Here is a 19,810-nt window from a genome sequence, read left to right as displayed (position 1 = left end):
CACACACACACACACACAGGGCAGAGATGACAGGGATGTCAAAGGGATACACTGGATGCTTATTTTACACAGAGAGGGAAGATGTGCAGGATGACAAAAAGAAGGAGCTAGAAGCACGCACACGTTAGCCTGGATTGTGGCTGCAGTATAAATGATTTTGTTGCCGGGGGAGGTGCTGAGTTTTTTTCTGAAAACGGGGTGGCTGGCCAAATGCTCTAAGCAGTGGCGCAGGCACTGATGTGTGACAACCACATGCAAGCAGGACCGTCTAGAATCGGGCACAGTTTCGGTGATCAACTGATCTGCTACCCAGGCCACGCTGCTGGGCCCTGAGAGCAGCTGAGGGGAGAGTGGGTGGAGAGGGCAGACTGCCTTGAGAGTCAGGTCGCTGTCCTGTCCGGCCTCTAACACTTGGGGAAGTGCTTCATCCATCTCTGGACTTGCTCTCTGCCCCTTTGGGGTCTGGAGCAGGGCAAAGACATGGCTGTCTACTCCCATCAGGTGTTAGCGTCTCGGAAACCCACAGGGGTAGTTCTCCCCTGTCCTAGAGGGTCACCATCAATCAGTCAGAATGGAGGTGGTGGCAGTGAGTGTTTTGGGGGGGTAGAGGGCGTGGGGCTGGAAGTCAAAGTCTGGCCTAAAAGGAGAGGAAGAAAGGGCGGATGCGGTGGTTTCGGGCACACCCCTGGGCAGAGGCTGGAGGAGGAAGAAGGTAGGGGTCCCACAGACCCTGGGCTCCCAGCCAAGCTCTGCCACGTGCTCTGTGGTCTTCATGAAGGTCAGTGAACTCATTTGTAAAATGGGACCATCCACACAGGCTCCAGGCTGCCTGGTGGTCCTCAAACATCACAATGTCAAACGCTCTTGTGCCTGAGCAAGGCATGCAGGTGGGTCCCTACATGCCAGCTCCCTGCCCCATACTTGTGGAGGCAGGGGGTGGGTGGGTGGGGTTCCTTGCTCCGGTTCCTCAGATTTAAGAGTAGACCCGGCTGCTGCATGACATGGGTATTCCCAAACAAATCCGTGGCTGGAGCAGTGGTGCTTCAGTGGTAGGGCTGCCACCCTCCCTGTGGGAGACCTGGCTGAACCGCCAGCCAATGCCCTTAGTATCAGGCTTGTCCATGGAGGCTCACCTGGGTTTCGGCCGACCAGGAAGAAAGGCCTGATGATCTACGTCTGAATGGCAGCCCTTGACAACCACAGAGTGCAATGTCAGATCCCACCCATGTGAACGGGTTAGCTAGCAGCTAACAACAACTGCCCAGCACACTTTGTCCCGAGACCAAGCTGGCCTGGAGTGGAAGGCAAGGCCTCTCACTTGGTGCATGGGCCCCTGACTGGAAGCCCCATGACCAAGCAGGCACCATGCTTGGCGGCCTTACACACCGGCTCGTCATCCTGCCCTCCCACTCGCTGCTCCTAGGGCAAGCACACCTGGTCCTGACCCTCATTTGACAGAGGTGGAAACAGGCCACGGAGGGTGGAGGGTGGGGAGGCGTGTGGCTGCCAAAGATCACACAGAGAGGCCTCGGGCAGCTGGCACACCATCAGCAGCTTGCCAGGCCCAACAACCAGCCTAACTTCCGGTAGGACAGTGACTCCTCTGTAAAAATGGAGTCACCTGTCACAGGTAAATGTTCCCCATCCTTGACCGAAGGGATGACTGTACACCTCTTCTTAATGTGTTTAAACTATTGAACTGTATGTCAACTGAAATGTTAAAGTAAAAATTACCAGGAAAAAAATTTTTTCCCATCCTTCCTCAGAAGCTAATTCCCCCAGAAGCTGCCCTCATCACGTTTGCCCTTTAAAAAAAAAAAAAAAAAAAGTAATTAGCCTGCACATTGGCTCCATACCTCTACATGTCCCACAACAGGACAAAACCACAAAAAGACACCAGGAGAGATCTGTCTACGTTTTTTATGTACCAGGCTCTGAAGATTACCTCACCTGAGCCTCATAATACCCTGACAATTCCTGGTCCCCCCAAGTGACAGTTGAGGAAATGGCAGGCCACAAAGATTGAGTGGACTGCCCATGGACAAACTACTGGTCTAGGACAGAACCAAGAGTCAGGCCAAGCCAGGTCCATTTTAAACCCCAATTTCGCTCTGCTGATGGTGTGCCAGGAGACGCCCACCCTCCTGGGCCCCAATTGGTGACAGGTCATAATGAGTCAAAGCTGTTAATTGGGCTGCCGGCCCCTTTAGTGCCAATTCCCACACTTGGCATGTCCAGGCTAGCCATTTCAGAGCAGGGCAATGCTTTTGAGGCACCGAGAGGGCGTCCTGTTTCTCAAGCTAAAGACAAAAAGCCCAGGACAAAAAAAGATTTAGGACAAAGCACCTAAGTTTTCCTGTATCCTTTGCAGGTAAAAGGGCAAAAGCTGGGAACATAGCGGCCCCCCCCCCCCACCCAGGAATTAGCAGGAGAGAAACACCACTGTTTGTATTGCAGCGTCCCTTTTGGTACGGTCCCTCAGCGAGCCTAGCATGTGCCAGGTGCTATACTACGCATCACAGGCACATATCAGTGGTGGTCCTTGTGGCAACTCCATGTAATCTATTATTTGTTTAAATCACTGTTTATTATACTTTTTACCACATTCACACACACACACACACACACACCCCTCCCAGTGAAAGAGCGGTAACAGAACTTGCCCTAGGGTCCTAAGAGGATTGTGGTATAACTAGTGTCAGACACAGTCTGTAATCCTGCTAGTCATGTGATGGCTTGTTGTCTAGCTAGCTTACCAACTATCTTGTGAGCGCCCCGAGGACCACTGCTATCTTGCTATCTGCCATAACCGCAGGGCTTATGCAGAGTAGATATCAATAAAGAAATCCTGAATGGATGATTCAAGCCTAGATCTTCAGACTAAATCAAATCCGGTGTCCTTTCTGCTATTTACAAACAGTCTCTCTGTGGCTTTACAGACAAAGGTTAAGATGCTTTTCCCAAGTGAGCAGTCTAGTCTGTCGATGTGACTGCCCCAATTTGACACCCGCTTGGAAAGGAAAAATGAAACGTCACAAACTATATTCCTGATGCAAAGCGAGCAGTGTGTTCCTGTATGAAATCCATCGTGGCCACAGAAACAAGTGCACGTACGTTTGGGGCACACCCCACTGCTGGGACGCCCACGGGACAGACTGCTGATGGTACCTCAGTGCTAAGCACAGAAGCAGCCAGAAGAGGCGAAGCTGGTCTGTCCAGTAGCACAAGTCTAGAATTTTCTCCGGGTTTTTCCAGTCTGTAAAAAGCGCTGCCTCCTCCTCAGGAAGGGGACCCATCACACCAGGAGCAAGGCCTTTTCCTCTTCCACTGCGTGACTGGGAGACCAGTGGTTCCCCACAGCCCCTGAACTGCTCTTCAAGGCCAGCAGCTCTAAATGCGCACTGGGGCTTACACCCAGGCAGGGGCGCCCGGCAAGATGCAGGCACGGGCTGGGGTATCCTGGCCCTGACATCCAGGCAGTTATACCAACTGCCTCCTCACAGGACGGCCCCCCGGCAGCACTCCCGCCCTGCCTCCAACCCACAGTGAACCTGTAGGACACAGGAGAATAGCCCCTTTGGGTTCCTGAGACTTTAAATCTTCATAGGAATAGACAGCCTGTCTTTCTCCTGCAGCCTCCCACTTAGTGAACTATATTTGAGGAACATTTTAAACAGTTCCCCCAGAAGAATAAATGTGTGAAGAGAAGATAATTCTGGGAAAGAGCACTGACCCTCAGATACCGTTAACAATAAAAAGTGTTTTAAGCCCCTAGAGGAGGTGTCTGCACAAACATGCTCACGGTGGGGATTCAGTGTCCGTGGCTAAGGCAATGAAGAAACGATGGGCTATCCAATCGACTGGTAACTATCACTTTTCAGACCATCAAACAGACACTCTTCCGCACACAAAGCACAGATCAAAGATCAGAACAACAATTTAACTCTTGTGAAGAAAGTGCGCTTAAAATTGACATAAAACAGAGCCTTAGAGGAATGCGGCTTGATTAAAATAAGTTTCCTCATTCAAGGTAAATCTGAACAAGATGTAACTGGAGAAAGCAACACAAACATGCGTTTAAGGTTTATGTCTTTAATATAAGGAGCCCTGCAGGAACCCACCCACTGGGAGGGTATTGTTTATGTCTCCACAAGAAAGCAAGAGGGGAACCAGCCCTCAACCTGGTGGGCCAAGCCTTGAGGACAACACACTGGCATGAAGCAGTGAACTAACAGAGAGGTCTGTGGGTCGACCCCCTCCCCAGAAGACTGCACTGAAGATACAGCCGGGGAGAGTGGCAGGTCTGCCTCACCTGGACTCCAGTCCTGCTTGGAGCAGCCAAGGCACGGAGAGGACTGTAGGGCCAGCCCCACCACGAGACATGACGTCCCCTCACTGACCTACAGCACTGCAGGGGACAGCACTAGAGACACAGTGAGGGAATTGTGCCTCCCCCCTAGCGCCCCCCCCCCCCCCCCAACACACACACCTGGGGGAAATAGGAAGGGAGCGCAAGAGAGCAGCAAGGGGCGCAAAGCAACAAAGCCCCCGAGGAATCCTGAAAAACAGACCAGACTCAGAGGGCAGGGCTGGGGGACAGGGGAGAGGTGGGGAAAAGGAAGGGGGGAGCCAACAAACCCAGGGACAAGGAAACAACCAAAGAATTAAAATCGAAGGCAAGGAGGGCATAGAATGTCTGCTGGGGTTTGATAACGAGCAATGTGGCTGAGAGGAATTACTGAGAGCTGAATAAAGGTCAAACATGATAGTGGGGCAAGAGGAGAGTAAAAGGAAATAGAGGAAAGAACTAGGAGGCAAAAGACACTTATAGAGGTATAAATACAGGCAAGTACATAAATATATTAATAGATAATGATAGGGATATAGGCCTATGTACATATATTTATATGTTAAGTCTTAAGGAAGCAGAGGGATATTGGGCCTCTACTCAAGTTCTCCCTCCATGCAATAAGACTTGTTTTATAACCTGGCATTCTGTGATGCTCACCTTCCCAACACGATCACTAAAGAAAAAATGGGTGCCTGTGGTAGTTACCTAATCTGGTGTCAATTTGAGGATTAAGTGTAGGGGTAGAGTCTAGCCTGTCAATCTGGAGGAAGCCAATGATACCTCTGTGTGGGCATGGTCTTCTCCTGAGAATTCTGGGAACTGCTGATTTTCCTCCTTGGAGACTGGAGACACTTTCTCTCTGCTGACTCCCTTCGAGACATCCCCGAGGAGAAGCCACATGGAGAGCCCTGCCAGCGCTGAGATGCTTACGTCAATGGATCCAATGACTTTCTACCCACTGACCTGTACTGTCCCGCACTCAGCATCATTGCATGTGTTTTGTGAATCTGAAGAGGACTTTATATATTGGTATCAGACATATGGACTAATATTGGACTTATGGACTTGATCTGGACATTTTCTCAATATTCAACTGCTCTTGTATATAAATTATTTCACACATATGCATGTTTATGAATTTGTTTCTCTAGTCTACCTGGCCTAACAGTGCATAAGCAAACGTAGTGAAGAATGTTGAAGGTGCTTGGCTATTACAAGATAGTGCCTGGGGTCTTAAAGGTTTGAAGTTAAATTAAGTGGCCATCTAGCAGGGAAAGCAACAGAGCCCAACTGGAAGAAGCACACCAGCCTGTGTGATCATGAGGTGTTGAAGGGACCATGTATCAGAAGACCCAAAACAAACAATCATATCTACGTGAACGAGTGGGGTCGGAGTGGACCCCACTGTACACAATTGGACATCCTCTCAGAAGGGTCATAGGAAGGGACAAGTCAGCCAGGGTGCAATATAGCACCAATGAAAACACACAACATTCCTCTAGTTCTTTAATGCTTCCTCCAGTCCCCCCAACTATCATGATCCCAGTTCTACTTTACAAACCTGGCTAGACTGCAGCATGTACACAGGTACAGATAAGAGCTCTCGACACACAGAATCCAGGACAGATAAACCCGCAGGGTCAGTGATGGTGGTAGCAATACCATGAGGGTAGGGGGAGAAGGGGGAAACCAATTGCAATGATCGATGTGTAACTCCTGCCGCCCCAGGGGGATGAACAGAAATGTGGATGAAGAGAGACAGTGGATGGTGTAAGAGATGAAAATCATAAGTTATAATTTATACAGGGTTCATGGCGGTGGGAGGGTGGAGGTGGTTAGGGAAAAGGAGCTGATGCCAAGGGCTCAAGTAGAAAGAAAATATTTTGAAAATGTTGATGGCAACATATGTACAAATGTGCTTGATATGTGAAACAATTTATATATTTGTATATATATAAAGGAGCTCTGGTACCACTGTGGGTTAAGCATTGCACTGCTGCCAGGTTGCTCGGTGGTCTGACCCTGTCAACCGCTCCGCGAGGCAGCAACGGCCTGCTTCACAGGGTCGCCCGCCGTGAGTCAGCATGAACTTGATGGCAGTGGGCTTTGCCTAGCTTAATACCTAACTCACTAGAATTCACTGCCATTGAGTCCGTGCCGACTCATCAATGGTTCCACCTTATCGGAAAAATAAAGACGCTGCAAAATGACACACACAGTGACTTTACCGGAAGAAACGTACAAAGAGACATAAAAAAATTAAAACCCCCAGAAGTGTAGCTAAAGGGAGATCTTCATCTTCTACCAGATTGACAAAAGCCGAGCAGTCTGCTAATTTGGTAGTGAGGGTACCAATGAGAGCGAGCGAGCAAGCACGTGGTGGTGGTGGTGGTAGGGGGGGGGCGGTGGCTGGCGCAACAGTCCCGGAACCATCTGAATCTCTTATCAAATTGTTACACATATGCCCTTTGAGTTGGCAATTCAACATTTAGAAACATCTACAGATAAGCTGCCCGCAAAATATAAAGATAGAAGGATGTTCACTAACCATTTATTCATATTGCAAAAACCCAAAGCTAGTGTCTACTATCAGAGGCACCTTAAATTGTGGCACATGGTTAAATACTGTAACACAATACTACCATTAGTTAAAGCCGGCCATGTTGGGCTGGCAAAGTAAGAACATCCAAGTCTTTCGAAGAAAGTAACTTGGGGAAAAGAACTGTAGATCATTAATGGAAACTGTATGCATCTACTAAGCTACAGACACACACACAACACCCATGGTAAGTTCCGTGAAACAGGACGTCATGTGATTCACATGCTGTGCAGGCAGGTCCTAATCACGAGTCTGCGATCATGTGGCTGTGCACAGTGAGGGCCTTCACCTCTCTCGGTCCAGCTCTCCCTGCTGAGGAAAGGGGGTTCTGCTCCAGACCTCGGGGTGCCTCTGCTCAGAATAAGGTCTACAATTCCATGAGCTGAAAGGGCTTTCACCCTGAGACCTCCACTCTGCTCAGTGAGGACACAGGTTCTGGGAACACCTGCCTTTGGGTGACCTGCAGGAAGATGTCCACCCTAGGGGTCCATCAGCAGGTCCCTCTACCCAACCTTGTCAGCGTCTCATCCCTGGGGGCACTCCTGGAGCCCAGCCCCATCACCAGGCCCTGCTCCACCTCCATGGGCTCGTGACACGTGACCCTGCACCCCTGCACGGCTCTCCCAGCCGAGGCCAGAGGAAAGCTGCCAGATCTGTGTCCTCCCGATGCGCAAGCCTCACCTGAGCCTGAGAGGGTGCTGCCCTCCCAGACATCTCCTCGGCCAGAAGTTCCTGATGTGAGGGTGGGCCAGGACACTGGGGTGCTGACGTCTGCCCTCTTCCCTGCAGACGCAGGTGTGGGGACAGCTTGGGTCACTTTAGAGCAGACTCTGCATGCAGAAGAGGGCACCTGGCACTCGGCACTCCTGCTGCAGGGAGTCCCTGGGATTGGTGGCCGCCTTGAACGGGCAGGCAGAGCTGGTGGCAGTTTTGGGGACTAGCAGGGGGGCCTGCAGGGCAGGAAGCTGAGAGGCTGTGGCAATAAAAAGCTTCGGCGTTTTCTCCCTGGTGCTTCCACGAGATGCCCAAAGAGGGCCACCTCGGCAAGTCTGGGACCCAGCTTGGGGGAGAAGTCCTTTGCTTGCTGGGCCCTGGGGCAAGGTCTTGGCCCAGAGCTGGCAACTCATCCTGCGCCTGAGGATCCACTACGGGGAGCAGGCGGGTGCACCAGGCAGGACTGGGGAGGACACAGGTTTACATTAGGGCTCCAAAAGAAGGGTTCTCTCCCTTCTATCTGCCCACCCACCCATTCTCCCCCTCCTTCCCAGGACACTGCCCAGCTCTGCCAGTCCAACGACCCCAACAGATCCCCTCTGGTTGCTGGAGGGGACCATGGCACACACAGAGGCATTATGCAGTACATACCTATAGAGATGTGCTCCTGTCACTCTGTGCAGAGCAGCAGGATAAATGGACATTAGTAGTCAGCAGTTCAAAACCACCAACCACCCTGAGAGAGAAAGATCTACTCCCGTAAGCAGTTACTGTCTCGGAAGCTCACGGGGCAGTTCTACTGTCCTACAGTGTTGCTATGAGTCGGCATTAACCCGAAGGCAGTGATTTTTTTTTTTACTAAGTCATGGGGCAGGAAGACCTCTGCACTGCACACCCTTTCGTTTCTGTTGTCGAAACAATGTGCATATTATGATGCTTCAGAGTTTTTTGTTAGAAAGAATGGTAGTGAGTTCTACCAAAGAACTTGAGGCGTCCTCGGCAATAAAATCACATTTGTTTTAATGTTCTAAATTCCTCTTCCTCCCCCCAGCCGTAAGGAGCCTGCTTCTCGGTGTCTCGAAGTCCAGAGATACAAACCACATTTTTGCTGACTCACGCAGAGGCTGTGACTCACATGTCCATGTGTCAGCTGACCCACATGACACCCTCCAAGTATTACGTAAACCTGTCTTTGGGGGAAACAAGCAAAGCAGTCCATCTGCCTGTCCTATTCTTAACACCACGATGGATTTACGTTTTGCACTTGCTAATGTTTCCATCGAAGGGGAGTGTGGAAGACCAGCATGTTCACACATGCTCCCAGCACCCCACCCCCCCGACGGCCTGCCAGGTCCTATAGACGGCATGCTCTCTGGAGCAGGCAGGGGCACCATCCCCACTGCAGTGGGGCCTCTGGCATGGGGTGGCAATGGAGGAATCTGGCTGTATCCTCAGGAAACCTGGCAGGGGCTCCAGTGCTGGCTCCAGTCAACTGCCAGGTGTGAAATCAGAAGCATATGGAGCATGGGAGAGTTTCCATGGCAACTTGAAGTTTGAAGCAAGTTTGGCTTTTGCTGTGGCAGAGAACACAGTGCCTCCCATTTCTCAGATGGCTCTCAGTTCCTGTAATGACACCCTATCCACAGCCCGTGCAGGACCCCCACCCTCTGGGGCACTCTCCCCAAACGCCCAGGAGGCCTCTTGGGTCTCACATTCCTCTCCCATAAACTCACTGCCACTTGAGGCCATGACAACTCATAATGACCTTATATTTCCTGTGAAACTCTGTTCTCCATACTGATAACCCTGCCTGGGCCCCGGACCAGGGCTTTGTGTGGCGGGGTAGCCGAGGGAGCCTGGAGGGCTGAACTAGCAGGAACCCTCAGACAGACTACTGGCATGCCCTCTTCTGAGCACGGAGGGAGCGGCTCTTTTCAGCTTCAATGCCTGTCCCACTCCCCACTGGGCTGGGATGTTATGAAAAAAAGACCCACTTTCTGCCCTGAAGCTTCCAGGGCTGGGGTTCAGGTGGCCACCAGCCACTGTAGTGGGGCACTGAGACGGAGCACTGGGCATCTGAGTCAGGACCCCCTGCATCTGGATCTATGTTCTCCCACTTACTATCTATCTATGCATGCCTGAGCGGGCCCTTCACTGAGCCTCGATTACACCATCTGCAAAATGGGGAGCTGAAGGACCACCATTTCCCAGGGAAAGGAGAGTGGGCCGAAGCACCTCGCACAAAGCCTCTCACAGAAACAAGGCAGGCTCACTCTCCACCCTCCTCCCGTCTTCCACCCTCTCTCTTCTTCCCCTGAATTCAGCTTGTGCACGCCACACCTGTTTGCACTACTTCTGCATTGCGAGCAAGAGTTTCCATTGAAACACAGTTTTAGCCTCAACCGAAGCGCCTAATAGACTGCACATTCAGGGTCTGGAGTCTGTCGAGAGTCCAAAGAAAGTTATGCCCAAGTTCCCCTTCCAAAGCAGCAGGTGATGCGCCTCTGGGACAAGCAATTCCACTCTAGTAAGCATTGCTGACTTCCCCTGCACAGCCTCCCACCAACCACAGCTTTCAGTAAACCAGACTCAAGCGATGAAAACGAAAAGCTATGCCACTAACGGGCACGCTCCGACCACAAAACAGCAAGTAGCTTTCGGTTCCCTTCTCGGGGTGGACACTTCCCCTTCCACTCTCCACTCAGCATTTTCCTTCCAGTACAGGCCAGAACAAACACAACATCCTTGGTTCGTGAGGAGAGAGGGCCCCATCACCTGATGCTCTTTCAGGGCGTGGGCTGGTAGAGCCAGAACCAGCTGTGAGCACATTTCACTTGTAGTCCTGGGCCGGCTGCACTCTTGGTCGCCCACCACTGCCCCCACCACCCCGTGCTCCTTTTTCAGACTAATCTCTGGCTAAAAAAATACGCCCTCTTCAATTGTCATCTCTAAACCCCGACAAGGCTTAATGATCTATATTTATTTTTCTGTGGATGTTCGTTTGTAGGCTCTTAATGACGTCAGTGTGTCAACCAACCTAGAGGTTCTCTGGCCAGGGGACCCAGCCAACTGAAGCACCCTCTGTCGCTGTGCACTAAGTGTACCTCAAACCTTGCAGAGACTATGGGGACAGCTGTGGACTTCAGAGGCCTGGAAGATGATGGATTGAGCAGTCACAGAGTTACTGTTAAGCTCACAGGGGCTTTTAGCTGATTTAAAAAAAAATCATTTTATTGGGGGCTCTTCCAGCTCTTAATCACAATCCATCCATCCATTGTGTCAAGCATATTTGTACATATGTTGCCATCAGCACTGTCATCTTAATGACATGGAATCTGTTTGCGCTGCCACCATGCTAGATACAGAAAGTCTTCTTACAGGCTTAAAAGACCAAATTCACGGTCACGTGTTGGTTCCAATTCACAGTGACCCTACAGGGCAGAGTAGAACTGCCCGAGGGGTTCTGAAGCTGTAAATTTTCACAGGATAAGAAAGCAGCATCTTTCCATTGGAGAGCAAAGAGGGGTTTCAAAATGCTGCCCTTGGGGATAGTGGCCCAATGTGTAACCCACTATGCCACCAGGGCGCCTCTACAGGGTCAAAGGACCCCTAAAACGCACAAACAACAAATGCGCTGCCATCAAGTCGAATCGTTCTGACTCATAGCAACCCTGAATATGGTTTCATGGGCTGTCAATCTTCCTGGGAGCAGTCAGCGCCGTCACTCTCCTGTGGGTGACAGGTGGGCTGGAACTCATGACGGAGCACCAGGGTTCCTACGGAGCCCCTAGGTAAGTGGAATTCTAAATGTGTAAAGGATCTAAAGGGATGGGACTCGAGGCCTGAACTTCCCAAGTAAGCCAGGTGTGATCTCTGGTCACACAGTACCGGTAAGATGCCCAGCAAGGTCCTTCAGCAGACATTCGGCTTGGGCCTGCCCGTTGTCGACCTCTTTCAAAGGGACATGCCCAGTTTCCCTCTGTTGTACACAGGGTGGGGGTGGGGGGGCTGAATCAACAACAACAACAACAACAACAAAGTGAGGCTGCAGCTCAGCAGCCTCCGCTTTAGATCAGCAGGAGGCAGGAGGCAGTGAAGACGAGAGTGGGAGCGTGACAGAGAATCTCTCGTCTCCTCTGCTTCCATCAGGACTTGCCTTGCGTCGGTCATTAGGGCAGTTGTTCCTAAAATTCCCATCACTAAGTACCCCAGAGAAGGGGAGCCCGCAGAGCTTCCATTTGGCCAGCTAGATACCTGGTTTCAAGTTCTCTCAGCACCGAATGATGGAAATCAGAGCCTGGATGTCAGCGCTCATGGTTCATGTCTTTGTTCCCGGTACTGGAGTGTCAAGCTGCTTCTTGGTTACATGGGATAGCAGGCACTAGGAGAGTGTGGACTTCAACTGGGTGTTACAGAATGAATTTTGCCGCCCCCGTCCGCCCTCCTCCCCGGCAAAGATACATTGTAATCCTAAAACCCCTAACTCTGCCACTTCTCTGCCTGTAAATGTGACCTTACTTGGAAAAAGGGTCTCTGCAAAGCTATCAGGTAACTGACAAAAGGTTGCTAATCTGAGCCTGGGCCCTCATAGAAAGGAAGAGAGACCGACAGAAAGGGCTGTCGGGTGCAGGTACGCACTGCACCGACATAGATGGCAGGTGGCAGGTCTTCGGACAGAGTGGACAGAGAGCACGGCCCTGCTGAAGCCTCACTCTGACTCCTGTTCTTTGAAGCCACACGTTCCGTGGGACTTTGTTCCAGCAGCACGAGGAAATGCAGGGAGTCCTTTAGAGGCGCTCACCACCAAGTGGGATGCTTGAAGGTACCCAAAAGGGCCTCAGGGCCGACTCAGAGACCCTCTAGGACAGCGGAGCACTGCCCCTGTGGGTTTAGAGGAGAAGGTCTAGTCTTTCGGGGAGAAGCTGGTGGGTTCCAGCTGCTGACCTTTCGGTGAGCAACCCCACACCAACACACTAGGCCACCAGGGCCCTTCTGTGGAAGAAACGCTTGACAATCTACTTTAGAAAATCCAGCCACTGAAAAGTCTGGAACGCAGTTCTACGCTGACACACTCGGGGTTCACCATGAGTCAGGCTTTACTCCAGAGCCAATGGTTGGAAAACGAATGCCACGGGCATCCTGGAATTGCTTTCGCCTAAAAACTGTTTATAATCGGCAAATTAAATAACAGCCAAAACGCAAAAACAGGCTCTCCATACTCCGCCTCATCTGTCTCCGTGGAGCTACGCAGATGAACAGACCTGCTGTTCCCCAGAGCCTGGCTCCCCGCAGCTACCTGTCCCCAAGCAGCCATTGTGCGATGAACAAAGACATGCCTTGCACACTGGGGCGAGTCCTGCAGCTCCACGGGCACGGGAACCAGCAGGAATGGCCCAGGCCACTCCATCTTTTCGGTGGATCACAGGTACAATAGGTCCCTGCCTTAACAAACCTCCAACTTAATTGAGGGGAACTCCTCCTTACCCTGTAACACTGAATACATTTGCCCACGCTGAAACAACTGAGCCAACCCCGGATGGCAACAAATTCGTCAGTCACCTTACTGGCTGCACCTGCAGCTTTTACGTCACTGAAAGGGCTACACGTCTTTTCTTGTGCTGATATAAGATGAAGTAAGAAGCCAAGCACACCTGGTCTGATTTACAAGTTCAACTTAGAGACCCGCTTAGAAAGGTTAAACCTGCTACCCTCTCCTGCCACTTATTTCCACTACGCTGAGCAGGTCTGGCCTACCCGGTAGGTTGACTTAAAAGATCCACAGTGCCTGGAAATGTACAGCTACAACACCCACAAGTGGAACACGTCTTAAGATCAACCACAGTAACCTACTGCCCACGACACCAAAACTAAACGCACCGCCGACAAGTCAGTTCTGACTCAGCCCCGACAGCAAGAGCAGATCTGCCCCAGAGGGTTTTCCAGGCTGTAGCAGCGGGGTGCTTCAGCCTCTGTGCCACCCCACATTCCACAAACAGGAGAGTAAAAGGTGAGGCAGCACAGCAGGCCCGAGAAAGGAACCCAGCAGCTGAAATATCTGTAGTGGTGGTAGTAGGTAGCAAGAAACAGGGACAGGAGGGTTGTCCCTCTCCATGCCTGAAGGACCCCCTACAGGAGTTTGGAAGATAATCAGTCTAGCCTTAGACAGCCATAAAGACTACTGGGCACGTGCCAATTCAAGCCCAAGCCAGGTGGGCGATACACCTGGGCGGCCCAAACTAGGCCCAGGTGGGGGTAATTCAGCCAATGTGGTCAACCAATACCTTTGACCATGCCTCCCAGCCATAGGCCTCAGAAACCCTGACCGTGAGACCCCTTGCCCTTCTTCTTCTTCTTCTTCACCTTTCTGTTTGGCCATGCGACAGGTCTCTCGGCCTCAGGCTACCATTTGTGGGTACGCAGCCCCATGAGATTGTCCCTCTTCAGTGATTGAAAAACCTGAAACTTCTGCATAAGCAAATGTGGCGAAGAAAGCTGATGGAGCCCGGCTATCAAAAAGTATAGCGCCTGGGGTCTTAAAGGCTTGAAAGTAAACAAGCGGCCATCAAGCTCAGAAGCAACAAAGCCCACATGGAAGAAGCACACCAGCCTATGCAACCACGAGGTGTCGAAGGGATCAGGTATAAGGCATCATCAGAACAAAAAATCTTACAATAGTGAATGATGGGGGGAGTGCGGAGTGGAGACCCAAAGCCCATAGTAGTAGGCCACTGGAGATCCCCTTGCAGAGGGGTCTCGAGAAGATAAGCCAGTCAGGGTGCGATGTAACAACGATGAAAAATACAACTTTCCTCTAGTTCCTAAATGTTTCCTCCCGCTCCCACTACCATGACTCGAATTCGACCTTGCAAGTCTGGCTAGACCAGAGGATGTACACTGGTACAGATAGGAACTGAAAATACAGGGAATCCAGGATGGATGAGCCCTACAGGACCAGTGGTGTGAGTGGTGAAACAGGGAGGGTAGAGGGAGAGTGGGTAGGAACGAGGGAATTGATGACAAGGAACTATATGTGACCTCCTCCCTGGGGGACGGGCAACAGAAAAGTGGGTGAAGGGAGACGTCGGATAGGGCAAGATATGACAAAATAATATTTATAAATTATCAAGGGCTCATGAGGGAGGGGGGAGGGAGGGGGGAAAATGAGGACCTAATGCCGGGGGCTTAAGTGGAGAGAAAATGTTTTGAGAATGATGAGGGCAATGAATGTACAAATGTGCTTTACACAATTGATGTGTGTATGGATTGTGATAAGAGTTGTATGAGCCCCTAATAAAATGATTAAAAAAAAAAAGGTGTAAAAGTAACAAAGAAAAAAAACCCTGAAACTTTTTTGGATCACAAACCAGGTTCTAGCATGAATTCTTCCTCGTGCAAAGCCAAGAACCGAGGTCTTTCCCACCCGAAAAATCTAACAGTGGCAAGAAGGTGATTCAGCTGGGCAGCCCCAAACCCAGGAAGCCTTTTGCTTACCAGCTTTGCTTCCTAGTTGTGATGCAGTCTGACTGTGACACTGAAAGGGGCAATCCTCTCTCGCCTCGGTTTCTAAATTGAGAATATTGCTGGATACTCAAGAACCTTGGGTCGACTTTCTAAAAGCTTTGAGAGCGCCTCTCTGAGGCTTAAATGAGATTACTGTTTTCATGCCCGAGTTGGGAGCCACACACTAGCTCTAATTCAACTGTGGCTCTTCCCATTAGGGATAGTTTCCCAATGTTTGTTTGGGGGTTTGGGGAGTATTTTCCTTGGAGGGATTGGGGGTTAAGTAGCCTCCAGCTCAAACCACCCAGGACAGGGCTGGCTCACTCTTGCTCTCCCAGAGTGACTGCTACATTATTCTCAAAGCTTTTCCAGTTGGGAGAGAACTGTAGTCACCACACTATTCGTGTATTAGTGACCGGGTCTCTAATAGTTTACTCTGCAACCCTCATGGCCCAAAAGAGGCGCTCCTTCAACAGACTTAAAGGTTACATGGGTGGAAATTGGCTGGTTGGTGGCCCTCAGCACTGTGATGTGGTCGGACAGACGCCTCAAACACAGGAGTGGCAGACGCCCTGGCGGGCACCGCCCTCTCTCTCAAGGCTCTACAAGCCAGGAAGCTGGGTGAGCACATTCTAGCCACTTCCAGGTCAGTAGGCCAGTGGGTATGGGAAAAGTGCGGGCCCAGCTGGGTCTCTGAGCCCAGGATGTCTACCTGCTCACGGAGCACAAAGTCAGGGCAACTCCTTTCCTAATGGGAGCTCTTGCCATCCTCCTCCCCGCCACGCTTGCTGGTGGCTCTTGGTTATCTCCAGCCATGGAGGCGGGTAAAGCACCCAAGACTGCAGGCCAAGTGCACTTCCCACCACCAAGCATTCGTAACACAGTCCTGCTGAAATGGACCTCCACCATCCCGACCCAGCCAGGCCTGGGGTAGAGGAGAGCTGCCTGCCAGGGTGGCCCAATGAAATCAGTCTCCTGCTTAACCACTGTGCTTCCAGGGCTCTTGGGAATGGACCTTGGGTCAGTATCATGCTTCCGTTTTACAAATGCAGGAGGCTAACGTCGGAGAAGGAACACAGGGCTGGACCAGCATGCAAGGATCTGGAGAGGGGTGGGTACTGTGATGTCAGGCCCTAAAACTGTGAGGCAAAGGTCATCAGAGTGATAGTTCCTCAACACACGCATACATTTGCCGCAGCCTCGCTCGGTTTTCCCAACCGGGCCAGAATCTGGAAAGTGCCAGACTGCCGCTGCCAGCACCTGGCGCTCATAGAGAAGTCAAACAGAAAACCGCCACTCCTCAATGCTGCCCCTAGGGCAAAGAATTAAATTGGAATTCCTCATCAGGAGCTGAAAAGTGAAACTGGAGTCCACTTCCAAAGCCCTCAGGAGTCGGAGAGCACCTAGCAGGGGTACACAGGAGGGGGAACAGGCGCTCCATTGGTATGACCACGCTGGAGTGCACTTTGTCACCATCTAGCACAGTGGTTCTCAACCTTCATACAGTTCCTCATGCTGTGGTGGCCCCCCAAGCATAAAATTATTTTTGTTGCTACTTCATCACTGTAATTTCGCTGTTATGAATTATGACCCCTGTGAAAGGGTCACGACCCACAGGTTGAGAACCGCTGATCTAAAACCACGGAGGATACACACTCCTTCTGGCCAACCAATGACTCCTACTCTTACCTTTTGCTGAGAAGCTCTTGTGACTGTCTGAGAGATGCACAGCTATTTCCTCCAGCGCTGGGAAAGCAGAAGAGGCCTAGCTGCCCCCCACTGAACACACAGAGTGAGCAAGAGGAGCTTACTGTTAACATCCATCAGTAGACAACGTGCAAGACTACATGCGGAAAAGGAGAAGTGCAGCCATGATGCAAGTTATAATTTCTTCAACAGGTTAGCACGAATACACTAAAGACCAACCTGAACGGGGGTGATAATAAAAGCACAAGCCACATAGGAAAGAAAAGGAACAGGAGGGGATACCAGAACGCCCTGGGAAGATGGAAGGAGGTGTAGGACTGGAACCTAGCAGGGCAGAACCAGTGCACCTGCTGCCAGGCCAGTGCGCCAATTGCCCAGCCACCCCACACGAGCCTGAGACTTGGAGGCACGAAGAGTTATAGAAGGTGAGTAAAGTCTGAATAACAGGGTCTGACAAAATCTCCTACCCCACCCAAAGTCAGGTGAGTAACAGCCCAGCACCCATTGCCACTGAGCTGATTCTGACGCAGAGGGACCCTATGCAGGGTCTCAGAGGCTGTGCATCTTTATGGGAGCAATCAGTCTCTTCTTCCTGCTGAGTAGCTGGTGGGTTTGAACTGCCAGCCTCATGGTTAGCAGCCGATGCTCATCCAAAGTCAAGATCTACCTCCTGCACCCTCTTTCCCAGGTGGCTCATGGAAGTATGTACTTCTGCAAAAAAGGGCAGAAACCAAGAGAAGGCGCCTTATAAGCATTCTAACCTCATAGCTTAGCCTCATAGACATCTTATACTTTTCTTAGGCCAAACTGTCAAAAACAGGCTCCAACGCTGCGGCTGCACCTCTAAACATTTCAGCCGAGCTCCTAAGAACAAGGGTGATCCCACACAACTCCGGCTTCATGAGCCACACTGCGACAGGCATACTGTTCGCAGTGTAGCTGGGAACTACAGATACATATGCCTTTGCAAATAAATAAGCCCATTATAGGAGTTTTGCAAATAGTACCCAGCCTTGGGAAGTCCATTCACTGCAGTGTTTCCCAGAGTAGAAAATACTAGTCCCTGCTGGCTGCTGGGAACAGCAGCAAAAAGCAGATCCCTACACTTTATCCTGGATTATGTGCTATAATACAAGTTTTTCACTGCGGGGGAACGGCGAGTAATTTTTTTCTGACAAGGGGGTGATAGGCCGATCAACTCGGGCGTCCATGGTTTACTGTGTGCACTTTATGCATGTGTGTGATATCCACGTGGAGATAAAATGCGGCACTTAAAATTTTCCCAGTTCTTTCATAAATGTCCTCTGTAGCCTTTTGATTCAATGTGATCTGCGAGCCGGCAGCAATTGCATTTCCTGACAGCCTGTTAGAGACACAGAACCTCAAGACCAACTCCAGACCTATTGCATCAGAACCTGTCCCTCATGTTAAAAGACAGACCAACCTCCCATGCCTATGCCTCTAACGATTACTCACCCACCCCTCCTTACCTAGGGGCCAATCACAGCTCACATTTGATTGCTCTATTTAACAGTCCAGATTCTGTAAGGCGGCAAAATTCCACTCTTTTCATTCCACTTTCCCACAAACTTTTTGAAGCCCCCTCCTACCAGTCTTACCACTGCCTGACACTGACTCTGTTTTCAAAGATCCGGGCCAGTCTTCCTGCAGAATATTCTACATCCTGGACCCCCTCTTACCGTAGCTTCATGACTAGCGTCAGGTCAAATATTTTTGGCAAGATGTGCCTATACGTGGCATTATAGACATTTGAAAGGTATAACTTAGCACTGGTGCCAAGCCTGACTTCTTAAGATGGTGATGGCTAGAGCTCTTCCTTACTGTTTGTGCATTGTCCCTGTTGTCATGGATGGGGCAGTACTTCCCTTGGGCACCATTTGACTCTCCTCTTCAACACCCTTTCACCCAATGGTTTTAGCAACCTTGATGATCCGGGGATGACTGGGCACTGCACCCTTGACATCATCAAGTATCAATGTTCAACAGGAGTTACAAAACAGTCCTTTTACATTTCTATCATTCTTTCCACATGAATTTCCTCTAGCCTGCCCCTTTCTCCTTCTTTGTATTGCTGTGAACTCTTTAAATAATTTGATGCTATAATCCATTTTTCTGATTGTCTGTGTAAGCCAGCTTCTGTAATCTTTGGACAAGACTCTACTGGTTGCTTAGAGCAGACCCTTTGGGGAGTCAAGGATTTCCTCGCTTTGCTGCACAAAGTGCTGCTCTAGGGGCACTTCTATACTTTCTCTACCCTTGATCTGGAACCGGTCATTTCTTTAAGGAGCTCTAATCTGAGCGCAGAGTGGCATTCAGAAACCCACATGAAAATGGTTGCGAATTGAACAACTCTGGTCTATATTCTCTCAAGTAGTCAAAATTGGGTGGGTGTCAAGTGTGTATATGTGTGTGTGGAATAAATACTTATTTCCTAACTTAGCCACTCCCATTCTACCTCCCCCTCTCCTTTCTGTTCCAGTCCTATGATTTGCAAACACCATCTACAATAAACATATAGCTTCTCGTTGCATACCCAGGCCTGAAAAACAGAAACCATCCTCATCAAATTGTTCAAACAGATATTATTCCTCCTCTGACTCCAGCAACCATGAGTTGGTACCATACGTCTCATCTGGGATATGGGGTCATAGTTGCCCCTGGCAACCAGCTGATAGCTCAGAAACATGTGGAATTTTGCTTGAACATCTGTTGTTTCTTTTAAAAAAACAAAACACTCCCCCTCCCCCGAGAAGAATTTATCTCAAAGGACAGCACTGAATCTGCAGCTTCAGGAAAAGGATATAACTGACCAGAGCACACAGGAGCAGATGACGGGGGAGGAGGAGAGCCTGGAGCACATCCTGGCCCACCAGGCCTTGAGGACGATGACCCCAAATAGAGCAGCCAGTCCACAGAGA

The 19,810-nt window shown here is 50.5% G+C and overlaps 1 protein-coding gene across 1 annotated transcript in view; it reads right to left on the bottom strand.

Annotated features, from left to right (window-relative positions):
* The window catches only part of CTSB (cathepsin B), a 34,418-nt gene that overhangs the window by 9,421 nt on the left and 5,187 nt on the right, over window positions 1-19,810 (bottom strand). The window lies entirely within an intron of this gene.

Source organism: Echinops telfairi, unplaced genomic scaffold (assembly GCF_000313985.2).
Source record: "Echinops telfairi isolate 266 unplaced genomic scaffold, ASM31398v2 ScPeMD7_9;HRSCAF=40, whole genome shotgun sequence".
NCBI classification, from domain to species: Eukaryota; Metazoa; Chordata; class Mammalia; order Afrosoricida; family Tenrecidae; genus Echinops; species Echinops telfairi.
Note: the sequence above shows the minus strand (reverse complement) of the source record. Positions and strands in the feature narration are given on the sequence as shown.